We start from the raw sequence: 11,986 nt of genomic DNA on the forward strand, positions 1-11,986 counted from the left end.
TGGGCTGGGGTCTGGGGCTGGCGCATGCTGGCTGGTGGTGCTCCCCGTGGTGCTCCCCAGGGCCTCATGCGGGGCTGTGACTCTCTGTGCAGTGCTCCCTGGGACTCCTCTCTCTAAGTTGAGGTGCTCACACGCTCCTGGTTTGAGTCACGATCTCCCACTTGGTGGCGGCCCTGAGGACCCTCACAGGGCCACTGCTTCCTGGAGGGCTGGGACACAGGTGGGGACGTTGTCAGGCACTTCAGGGATTGAGCCTGAGGCTTCAGCCTTGCACAGCAGGCGCTCGGCCTCCACGTGCTCCTCAGGTCCCCTGGGATACAGCTTGCTAGCTTGCTTGCTTCTTTGTTTTGTTTTGTTTCTACATTACTTGGATGAATTCCATCTCAGCTCACCCTGGCATATTATTATTATTATAGTTTTATTCATTGTCATCTCGTTGCTCATCGATTTGCTCAAACAGGCACCAGTAACGTCTCTATCATGAGCCTTGTTGTTACTGCTTTTGGCATATCAAATACACCATGGATGGCTTGCCAGGCTCTGCCCGTGTGGGCGGGATATTCTCGGTAGCTTGCCGGGTTCTCCAAAAGGGACGGAGGAATCCAACCTGGGTCGGCCGCGTGCAAAGCGAACGCCCTACCCGCTGTGCTATCGCTCCAGCCATAGTTTTATAATAATTTATAATAATAACAAAACTAAAACTAAACTATATAGTTTTATTATTATTATAAATTATAAGTTATTGTTATTATTATTATTACCACTGGACACAGCAGAGCCTGGCAAGCTACTCTTGACATGTTCGATATGCCAAAAACAGTAACAAGTCTCACAATGGAGATGTTACTGGTGCCCGCTCAAGCAAATTGATGAACAACGGGACAATAATGCTATGATAGTGCTGTTATTACTGGACTGGAGTGAAAGGACAGCGGGTAGGGCGTTTACCTTGCATGAGGCCAACCTGGGTTTGATTCCTCTGTCCCTCTCGGAGAGCCCAGCAAGCTACCGAGAATATCCCGCCCACCCGGCAGAGCATGGCAAGCTACCGGTGGCATATTCGATATGCCAAAAACAGTAACAACAAGTCTCACAGTGGAGACATTACTGGTGCCCACTCAAGCAAATCAGTGAACAGCGGGATGACAGTGCTACGACAGTGCCACATTGCTCTTATTATTACTATTATTAGTCATACCTGGCAGTGTTCAGGGCCTCCTCCTGGCTCTGTGCTCAGGGATCACTCCTGGCGGAGTTTGGGGGTCAGATGGGGTGCCGGGGATTGATTCGGGCTTGGCTGAGTGCAAGGCAAGGGCCCTCCCCGTGGTACTACTGCTCCGTCCCCTGCACAGTACTTTTATTGGTCGGTGCAGGAGCCCTCTCTCTCTCTCTCCACCACTCCGTTCCTTCCCCTGCCCAGCCTGGAGAAGTTGAGTTCTTCCCTTCCTTGGATTTTCTCGTTCTCGTTGTGTATGATCTTGTGTGTGCATTCGGATGCAGAGTGATGACCTGCTTGACCTTGGTGTGTCTGTGTGTCCTTTTCATGTGACACCACGCCTTGGAGGCTCTGGATGTCCGAGGAGACATGTAGCGCTTTCCATGACTGCGCTAGCTAGGCGGCTTTTGTACACACCTTCGTGCACACCTGCTTTGGGACCCTTACGGGGCTTTCTCTGCGAGTGCTGACCGTCCCCTGTGCTTCCTTGCTGAGTACTGGCACCATTCTCTCTCAGGCAGCGATGTTTGCGCTGGCCTGGAATGGAGTGTTGCCATTTTTGTAGATCTTTGTTCACACTTGAAATTGTCTGAATTCATGGCTGTTTTGATTTATTCATTTATTATTTGGGGAAGGCTTATGGGGGGCTTAACCACCCGTGCTCAGGGGCTTACAGTTGTAAATTGTGTGGGTGGATTACCATTTATTCATTATTGTTTGGGTCTGTGGCGGTATGACCAAACAGTTGTGCTGAGGAGCCTGTGAGTGGCTCAGGGCTGGGGGGGTGGGGTGGGGGGGGGGAGGCTGTGTGGTGCTGAGGGAGAGGCACCCCCAGCAGAGCCTGTATCCCGTCACTTAGCCATCTCCCGGGCCATAAACCATTTTTGCAATCGAGGTGACAGTGACTTGTGGCATTGTGTATGTTACAGCAGTGGATTCATAGCCACTTTTATACACATACAGTATTTCCTTATTTGAATTTTCCTTTGTTTTTCCCCTGGGATGGAGATTGCGCCACACCTGGCGGGACTCAGGCCCGCTCCTGGCAGCCTCTGTGCCCCAGCGTCGCTCCCGGCAGTGCTCAGGGGACCATGAGGTGCCCATGGGGAGAACAGGGCTCAGCCACCTGCAGGGCAAGTTCCTGAACTACTGGAGTAGCTCTGTGGCCCAGAAATTTTCTGAATACCAGTTTGCTTTGAGACAATTACAAATATATATATATATATATATACATATATATATATACACACACACATATTTATATGTATCTTGTTGACCAACTCACAGTGCTACAATGTGCATATATGTATTTGTGTATATATATATTGACACTTGATTTATTTATATATATATATTTATAGTTTATGGGAGAGTCTGGCAAGCTCCCCGTGGCGTATTCATATGCCAAAACCAGTAATGATGATGGGTCTCATTCCCCTGACCCTGAAAGAGCCTCTGATGCGGCACCGTTGGGAAGGACAAGTAAAGAGGCTTCTAAAATCTCAGGGCTAGGATGAATGGAGACGTTACTGAGACCGCTCGAGAAAATCAACGATCAGCGGGATGATGATGATGATATATATCACTGTCATCCCGTTGCTCATCGATTTGCTTGAGCGGGCACCAGTAACGTCTCCATTGTGAGACTTGTTGTTACTGTATAGTTCTATACCTCAAGATCACAAAGAAATTTTCCTCTGTATCTTTTCTTAACATTCTGTTTTAATTCTAACTTTGCTTTTCATGTTTTCTCACTCTTCTGGAGTTCACACTCGGAGACTGTGGAAGGTAAGGACAACATTGTTTTTCCCGAGGGTGCACTGATTACCCGCACGCCCGCCCGGAGAGCCAGCCCCGCCAGTGCATGCGCATGTGCAGTGAAAGGACCCAGTCCCGCCTGGGGCTGGCCTCGCTGACCCCAGGTCAAGTCCCCGGCCACTCTTGAACCAGAGAGCCAGGAATAGCCCCTCAGCACTGCTAGGTGACTGGTTTTGCCCAGTGCCTGGGTCCACCCGGATTCCAACAGAATGTTTAGTATGCTCATGGGTTTTCTACCCGGCTTCTTTAGTCTACTCCCTTGGGCTTTCTTTGATCCAGTACACTATTTAAACAACATTCCTCTCCCCCATCCCCACCCCTGGACTGCGCTAAGGGACCCAGGGGCTGTACCCGGCAGTGCTGATTGGACAGCTGCATGCTCAGGCCTTGTCTTTGGTGCATGGTGATGGAGCTTGGGGCCTTACACATTCTAGGCAGGAAGTATGTGTCTTCCCTTTGCGCTCTCTTCCCAGCCCCTGCCACTCTTTATTTATTTATATTTTTTCCTTAAAATTTTGCTTTTTAATTGGGGCTTGTATGTATCTTAAATTTTTCTTCCAAATTTTTAAAAAGGGGGGGTTCTTTTTTTTTTTTTCTTTTTTTCTTTTTTTTTTTTTTTAAGGTAGGGCCACACCTGGCGGTGCTCAGGGGCTACTCCTGCCTCTGCATTCAGGAATCACTCCTGTCAGGCCCAGGGAACCAGATGGGATGCTGGGGAACGGACTCAGGCCGGCCGTGTGCAAGGAAAGTGCCTGACCCACTGTACTATTAAAATGTTTTTATAGGGCAGGAGGGGTGACGTACCTGGGTTATGGCCACATATGGCCTCCAAGCCGCCCCGCCATGAGTGATCCCTGAGCACAGAACCAGGAGTAAGCGCTAAGCACCACTGGGCGAGGCTCCCAAGCTAACAGAAATATCAAAAATGCTGAACAGAGAAACAAGTTGGATTTTCATTTTTGTTTATTTATGCTTTTGCTGGGCCCTGCTGTACTGGGGAACACCAAGATCATTCCAGGGGTGTTCAAGGAGCCTCTGGGGCTGCACCAGTGATGCCTGCCGAGAGGGCTCGGCCGTGGGGGTCTCTGACAGGGAAGAACCAGGGCCTGGCACCTACGTGCATGTCTTCCCGGCCCGGGTTGCATGACTTTTATGTACCAGCAATCATCGATTTGAATGTGAACTTTTAAAACTGGAACAGCATCGGGAAGTATGACCGACATAGCACTTAACTTAGAACGTCTTCCCCCGACCTCAGACGGAGAACACGGTAAAGCTGTGTGGACGGAAGTCGGGGTTCTCACACAAACTGCCAGTGGGATGGGAAGGGCCAGGAACTCGGCTTTCCTGAATTGTGTGCATGGACAGTGCGACCCTAAAAATACACCCCAGCTTCTTACTTTGTGGCCTTTTGGCGAGAGAGATTTTCAGCTGCCGACACCGTTGAACGGGCGGGCAGAGCAGACGAGTGCCCAGTGGCCAAGACTTGGAAAGCTGCGGCACGGGACAAGCGCAAGCAGAGCTGAGACTCAGGACACAGGGCCACGTGGTCAAGGATTTTTTCTCCTTCCTCTTTCCTTTCGTGGTGCTGGGCCTCAGATCCAGGTCTCACGTGCATACGGCCAAGGCCCTGCTGTGCTCCGGCGCCACCGGGGGCCTCCAGAGCAAACCACACCAGTTTCCTGGCTGCTGGAGAAAGAAGAAGTTTTGTTTTTGTTTCGGGTCACACGGAGTGGTGCTCAGGGCTTAACTCCAAGGAATCCTGCACTCGGGGGAATCCAACCCAGTCCATCAGGTGCAAGGCAGGTGCCCTATCTCTCTAGCCACAGAAGAATCGTCATTTTTCAGTAGATTGCATGGCACAGTCGAGTGCCCATGTATTCTGTTTTTTTTTTTATCCCGCCCCGAATTTTGTTTTTTTTTTTAATTAAAAAAAAATTTGTTTTCAATGCCTGGCAGTATTTACGGGCTGGCGTTTGCTCAGAGATCACTTCTGGTGGTGTTTGGGCGGCACTGTGTAGTGCTGGGTACCAAATTAGGGTTAGTTGTGCCCAAGGCAAATACCCTGCCATTGGCTAGCTCCAGCTGCAGGTGCTCAACTGTCAAAAATGAAAATAGGCCCCAACTTCAGTCCCCCACAACTAAATTTTGTGACATTATTTTTGTATTTTCCAGGTCAGAAAGCATTTTCTAAACAAGACCACGCTCACACATGCATGCCAAAAACAAAAGAAAGTACACGTCGTATGTGTGCCTGCACACGAATGCGTGGACCCCCGGGGCGAGGGAAGAGACTGTTGCATCTTATTAACGGTCATTTCTTTTATTCCCTTCCTCTCATTTCCCTTGGATGTTGCAGTGACGGAGGTCAGACCCTCATCTACGGGGCTCACCAGCAGTTATTCTCCACTCCTTGTGGTGTGTGTGTGCATGCATGCGTGCGTGTGTGTATGCAGGGGAACGAGTGCACGGGCTTGGGGGCCTTACCCAGTAACGCTGCAGATCTTTTACTGGCTCTGTGGTTCAAGAGTGACTTATAGTGCTGGGAGGGGGGGCAGTACCATATGCAGTGCCGGGGACCCAACAGGGGTTGGTAGCACATGAGCAGGTACTGTAACGGTCATGCCTGTTGCCTGCGCTAGATCCTGTACTTGCTGCAGTGGCGGCTGTGCATTGCCCTGCCGCCTTGCTTGCCGGGCACTGCTGTGGTGCAGGGTGGGGGAGGGGGCGGGCCACTCCCCTTTGTTGTGGGGTTTATACACACCTGGCCGCAGTGTGGCTGGAAATGGCCTATAGCAGAGATGCCTGTGTCATGTTTTATGCATGTGGCAGCACCAGAACTTGAACCTGTGACCGCATGCTTGCGGGGCAGCCGTTGTGAGCCACTGAGCTATTCCTCCGCACCCTCCGATCAGTTAGGCGAAAATGAAAAACGGCCTCAGAAGAGAAGATCCAAGTCACAAACCAGCTAATGGCTAATCAGATAACAGACAAAAGCCAATTATCTCTTATATAAAGATCCTGTCAAATAACAGAAAGTTTTCAAAAGGTGCCTAGCAGGGAAAAAAAAAATGGTGGACGCATGAGAAAAGGGACGTAAGCAAAAGAAGAGATCTGAATGTCAATCAGCCTGAGACATACGTTCAGTTTCATTATTGATTAGGAAATTCAAATATACTGTTAAAAATATTCCCACCAGGTTGGCCCTCTTTTCAAGCCTGACAATAATGTGGGATTAAGAATGAGTTTTAGTTGGAGCAGTCAGGCATTTCTCTGCGGAGGTAAATTGGCTCCGTCGCTTGGGCTACTAATTTGTCATCCATCAGTAAATTTAGATACGCGTATCACGAATACCACTGGCTGCGGCACTGGTGCCTCCAGCTCCTGTCCAGTTGGCCTGATGTTGGTAGGAGTGACACCCACCGCAATCCTCTCCCACTCCTCTGAACACTCACCCCCCCCCATATTTGCATAACTGAGACCCACGGTTCCTCTCCTAGATCTTCTCTGTGTTCGATCCTGAAGACCAGGTGTCAGCCTATTCATCGCATCTCCAAGAGGAAGCCAGTGGCACCCCCAGGCCGCCCCCAGGGACCCGGGGCTGTGAGTAAGTATTTCGTGTGGCTGTGCTGCAGCCAGCAGACTGAGCCCTGCGGCTCTGAGCTGCCGCAGGGTGGACTGGAGGCCGCCCCCAAGGGCACCGCAGTGACAGCTGTCCCCTGGCGCTCCGGACACGCCGAGCTAAGTCAGAGGAGCCGCTCAGCGTCTCGTTGAGCACTGACACCTGGATGGAGCAAGTCCCCGAGTCAGCTCGGGCTCCGTGGGGATCCCGGGCGGTGGAGGACATGGCTGGAAGAGGCATAGCAGAAACTTCTGGCGTCTCTGGCAGTCCTGCTACTATGTAAAATGTGGTGTTTACCTAGGTGCTGGCTTCCGGAAAATGGTTATTTTGGAAAAAAAAAATGGGCATTTTTAATCAGCATATATTTTATAATAAAAATACAGTTAGAAAGCTTAACCGTGATGATATATGGAAAGATTGGTAAGTGCATGGCATATAACAAGTGCTCTATATTTTATTCACGATTGTTTTACTATTGCTTGATACCAAATGTGCCCTTCTAAACGTTGATGCAGTTCCTGAAATTTTTACGGAGTGCTTTTATTTAGCTTGAAGTCTTTAAAATTCCTTCCTAATTTTCTCCTAAAACAAATATTTAAGAGACTATTTTCGTTTCCAAACACACAGGGTTGTCCAATCCCTTGTTCTTGTTCCATAACAGTGCTGCACTATATCCAGAAAACAGTTTCTCTGAAGGTAGTGTGACATTTATTGAATAAATCTGTATTAAGGCTTGCAATAACACAATGTACTTAGATGAATAAAAATGCCTTTATTGAAATTCCTGCAGTGAAAATAATTTTAGTGTTTCAGTCCTGCCGCCCTCTCCTCCATTTCTCCTTTCCTCGTTACAGCCTTGATTTTTATAGCTCGTGTTTGATCACCCGAGGTTTCTTACTGTGGGAGCCATAATGATACTACGGGATAGACTGGTTTTGTCTGCTTCTTACTTGTGTGTCGGGTTAGACCGCTGCGGCAGTCTATGAGGGTGCCTGCTCCCTGCCCCCTCCCTCGACAGTTCTCCAGTAATTTGAAAGATAAAAATACCTTATTCGTTGACTTATAAATGAAGCTTGACTGCTAGTTTTATATATCGTCCAGTTGTCATTCTGAATTACTTGTATTTGCTAATTTTATGTGCTGGGAACAAAACTGATTGTTTTTTTTCTTTTAGAAGCAATTTATAAAATTGCTTGTTTAGTTTGGGGGCCACAGCTGGGAGTGTTCAGGCACTGTCTGGCAGGTCCTCTGGGTCTCCTTCAGCAGTGCTCAGGGGACAGCGTGACGTCAGGGACCAAGCCTGGGGCTCCCGCCTGCAGAATGTGTGCTCCTTTGAGCTATCTCTCCCACTCTCCCCCACCCCGCCCAACTTAATTTTTAAATCCTACTTATGGATTTAGGATACAATTTATATGATACCTCCCTGAATTTGCATTTTGTATTTTACTTTCAACTTGCTTTTTCCACCTTCTTTCTTTTCTCCTTCTTTTCTCCCTCTCCTTCGTGGACAGGCACCACGTCTTCTCTTTCCATGAGGAGTTGTGGCGCCTGGGTCAGAGGTTCCGGCACGTGGGCTCTGCCTGTCCGTGAAGAACCCAGACAGCTTCGGAGCATGGGGAACCCTGAGATTCAGGCTTCAGCCTCACGGTGCGGGAGCGCCCTCAGATTCAAACACATCGAGAAACCTCAGCCTACTGTCTCGTTGACTAAAGACTAGACCAAACCACCTATCTGTGCTGAAAGGTGGACAGCAATACTGGCCAAGGGTCAGAGCTAAAATGTAGCACTACTCATCTAAAGTGTGAATATTGTTCTATAGGGGTATAAAAAATTTTTTTTGTAGTATCCCCACTCCCCCAACCCACATAAACATTTTAGTTACGTTGTTTGTTTACTAAAATCTGTTTAATTTTTTTGGTTGCTTTTGTTTTGGACTTCCGGGCCACACCTGCTGATGCTCAGGTCTGACCCTTGGTGGCTCTCAGGGAACCTATATATGCATTGTTGGGGATTCAGCCCCGGGGCGTGGCCCTTGCAGCCACAAGCAGGCAAGTGCCCCACCTTTTGCTCTATCTCTCAGCCCTAATCTGTTCCCTTTTTTATTTTTTCTGGGGGTCAGGGGGCTGGGCCACACTGACAGTGCTCAGGGCTTACTCCTGGCTCTCTGAGTACATAGGGGTCTCTCCTGACCGTGCTTGGGGGACCTAATATAGTACCAGGGATCGGGCTGGGCCCAGCCCCGGGCACGGCAAGTGCTTCACCCCGGCGGCATCTCTCCGGCTTCTCTGTTCCATTTTTGATGGGTAGAGAAGTCTTTGGGGGAGACGAGGCGGCATCTCTGAGGAGCTGTGGGAAGGGGGAGATTGTAGGAAACACGCATGCTTCACCACCCCCCTCCCCAGGACAGACTGAAGGCCCCCCGAAAGAGGACAAATGCTAACGTCTTCTGGGAATGGGACGAGAAGACACCCAGAGACCGGACGGCCAGCGACACAGGGCAGGAGCGAGGTTGAAAGGAAACATCAGAACTTGTTGGCAGGATTTATTTCAAGAATCACGGGGAAGGGGGAAGGGAATGATGGCGGCTCCCCGATGAGAGCCCTTCAGGGCAGAGGGGTGAGAGCTGCCTCAGTTTCCCGGGAGGCCCAGAAACGGACACGGGCACGCAGTCAGTGGGGCTGCCCTCTGGCGCAGGGACCCCAGGGGAGAGGAGCAGCCTGGCAGAGCCCCTGATGTGTTAGACAGATTCGTCTGCTGGGCTCTTGGCATTGCCCTGCATTAGCGGTTCTCAGCCGGGTGAGTTTGTGGTCACCGGTCATTGGGGGAAGTCTAGACATCTTGGGGTGACTCGGGGGTCGAGATGGCCAAGCCAGGGACTGCCAGGATCACTGCCATGCACAGCTCAGATAGGTCGTGGATCTGCAGTCAGCGCCATCCCTCTGGGGGGCGGCCTGCGGGAGCGGTGTGAGGACACCGAAGAGAAGGGTGCTAGCCTTCAGAGGACCAGGTGAAGTGACCTAGGGACTGCTTCTCTCTCTGTCTCTGTCTCTGTCTGTCTCTCTCTCTCCCTCCTCCCCCTTTGAAGGAAAGGTTTAATTTACAAGGAGAAAATATTTCAGTTGTGAAACTTTGGTTCTTTTGGGTCACACCTGGCCATACTCGGGGCTTACTCCTGCCTGTGTGCTCACGGGTCATACCTGATGGGGCTCAGGGAACCGTATTTGGTGCCAGGGATCCAATTAGGGCCAGCCGTGTCCAAGGCAGGTGTCTTCAGCCCTGGGCTATCTGGTCCTCACCATGGAAACCTTGGACACTACATTTATCCCTCAGATACCTAAGACAACTGATGGACCAGAGGGAGTAGTTGAAGGCCAGGATGGCATGGGGAGTTTTTAGTTACTGACATAATTGACATACAACAAACTGGAACAGATGTGAAGTGTATACATATCAATGTTTCTCACGATGATAGTTTCACCACACTCAAAAATGTCTAAAAAACCCAGACATGTCATCACCCCAGAAGTTTTCTCCTGCCCGTTTCTAACTCTCCTTTTCCTCCCTCACAATCCTGACCCCTTGCTAACCTCCGACACTCTAGATTGCATCTTCTAGAGCTAAGGTGGAGAACACGTGGGCGAGATGCCACAGGCCATATGAGACCCACAACTTCATGGGGTCTGACCTTGGTGCATGATGGGACAGACATGTGTCTTGTAAGCTGCCTGCAGTCAGCATGCCTGCATTGCAGAATCCATGGATGATTTTCTAAATATCCTAGCAGCCCTGGGCAGAAGGAAGACTGACCAGCCCTACCCTAGGGTTTTCTGTGAACAGACAGACATGATGTGTGGATCCTGGTGTGTGTCTGTCCATCTATGTTGGAGCATGTTGTTGTTTGGAGGTACCACAATTGGTTTGCCCCATTTGCCTCCTGATTGGGGTGTGTCTGGTCTGAAGTTCTTGGAGAGAAGGATTTCATGAATGTTCAGGATTATCTTGTGGATGTAGGTTTTGGGGTTTGAAGGGGATGGATATCCAGGAATGGGGTGGTTGGAGTGTCTGCTGACTGACATTTCAGAAACTCCCAAGCGTCCAAGAGCTGCAGTAGCCCTTGCCATGCCGATTGTGATGTCCTAATCGGTGTGTCATTGTCTTTGTTTGGGCTGCAAGAAGAAAATCCCAGGGCCTGGGTACCGAGACAAAGAGAGCGTTGGTTTCTCAGTTTGGAGGCGGGGACGCCGAGGTTCAAGGTGCCAATAGGGGTGGATCCTGGTGGGATCACCTCTTCTCTTCTTTTAGGTCAGCCTCACGTGGTGGATAGGCAAGCAGGTCTCCAAGGCCTCTCTGGTCAGGGCGCGAAGCCCGTTCATGAGATGGTTACTGTGGTGACCGGAGCAGCTTTCTCCCATGCTCCTAACACCGTTCCAGGGAACTGGTAGCTCAGCATACAAGTGTATCAGAATTGGAACATCAGCATTCAGACCATGGCAATGGGGGGGAACAGCGGGCTCTGCCTGGAGGTAAGCAAGGTCGTGAACCCAGGACCCTGCACGCAAAGCCCCGTATATCCAGCCCCAAGCTGTCTGTCTGTCTGCCCTCCCGTGTGCTTTGTGGGGTTGGACCCCACCTGATGGTGCCTAGTGCTAGCTCTGGGCTCACGGAGCACTCTGGAACACTCCGCAGCGCCGGAGATGAACCAGAACTGAGTGACCCGCATAAGCACCGTTACCCAGCACTCTCCCTCTGGCCCTGAGGGCACGATGTGATTTTCTGAAAACCCTCCAGTCTTCGACGAGGGTTTTGAGCACTCGACTCTGAGGTACTGTTTGTTTTCTCCTGGGGAAGGGCAGACGGACAGTGGTCTAACCAAAGCGTCCCGGACAAAGCTTCCCGGGTGCCCATTTTGTTTTCTTCTCGCCAAAGCATCATCAGATGGAGGGGCGGGAGCTCTGCTGAGGGTCTCACAAGACGCAACTGCCCTAAGTCCGCAGATCAAGTCTCAAGTCTGATTCCATTAGATCAAGTCTATGTGGTGGTGTTGCTTCCTGAGCAACGGTTGCTGTTTTCATTGTTCAGGATTTGTTAGATTTATTTTCAGAACAGGATCTTTGCTTGTCTTTACCAAACAAAGTTATCAGTGCATAAGTGGTGACGTCAACTCGTGTGTGCGTGCGTGTGTGTGTGTGTGTGTGTGTGTTATGAGAGAGAACTGGAGAGGGGGGGAAGGAAGAAAAAAAGGGGAGTGACTTACATACAAAATTGCCAAGAACCAGTGTGGGCAGCAGGAGGAAGCCAGTGGGAGCATGTTGTTCAGAAACCAGCCCCCT

This window comes from Sorex araneus, chromosome 3 (assembly GCF_027595985.1).
Source record: "Sorex araneus isolate mSorAra2 chromosome 3, mSorAra2.pri, whole genome shotgun sequence".
Classification (NCBI taxonomy): Eukaryota; Metazoa; Chordata; class Mammalia; order Eulipotyphla; family Soricidae; genus Sorex; species Sorex araneus.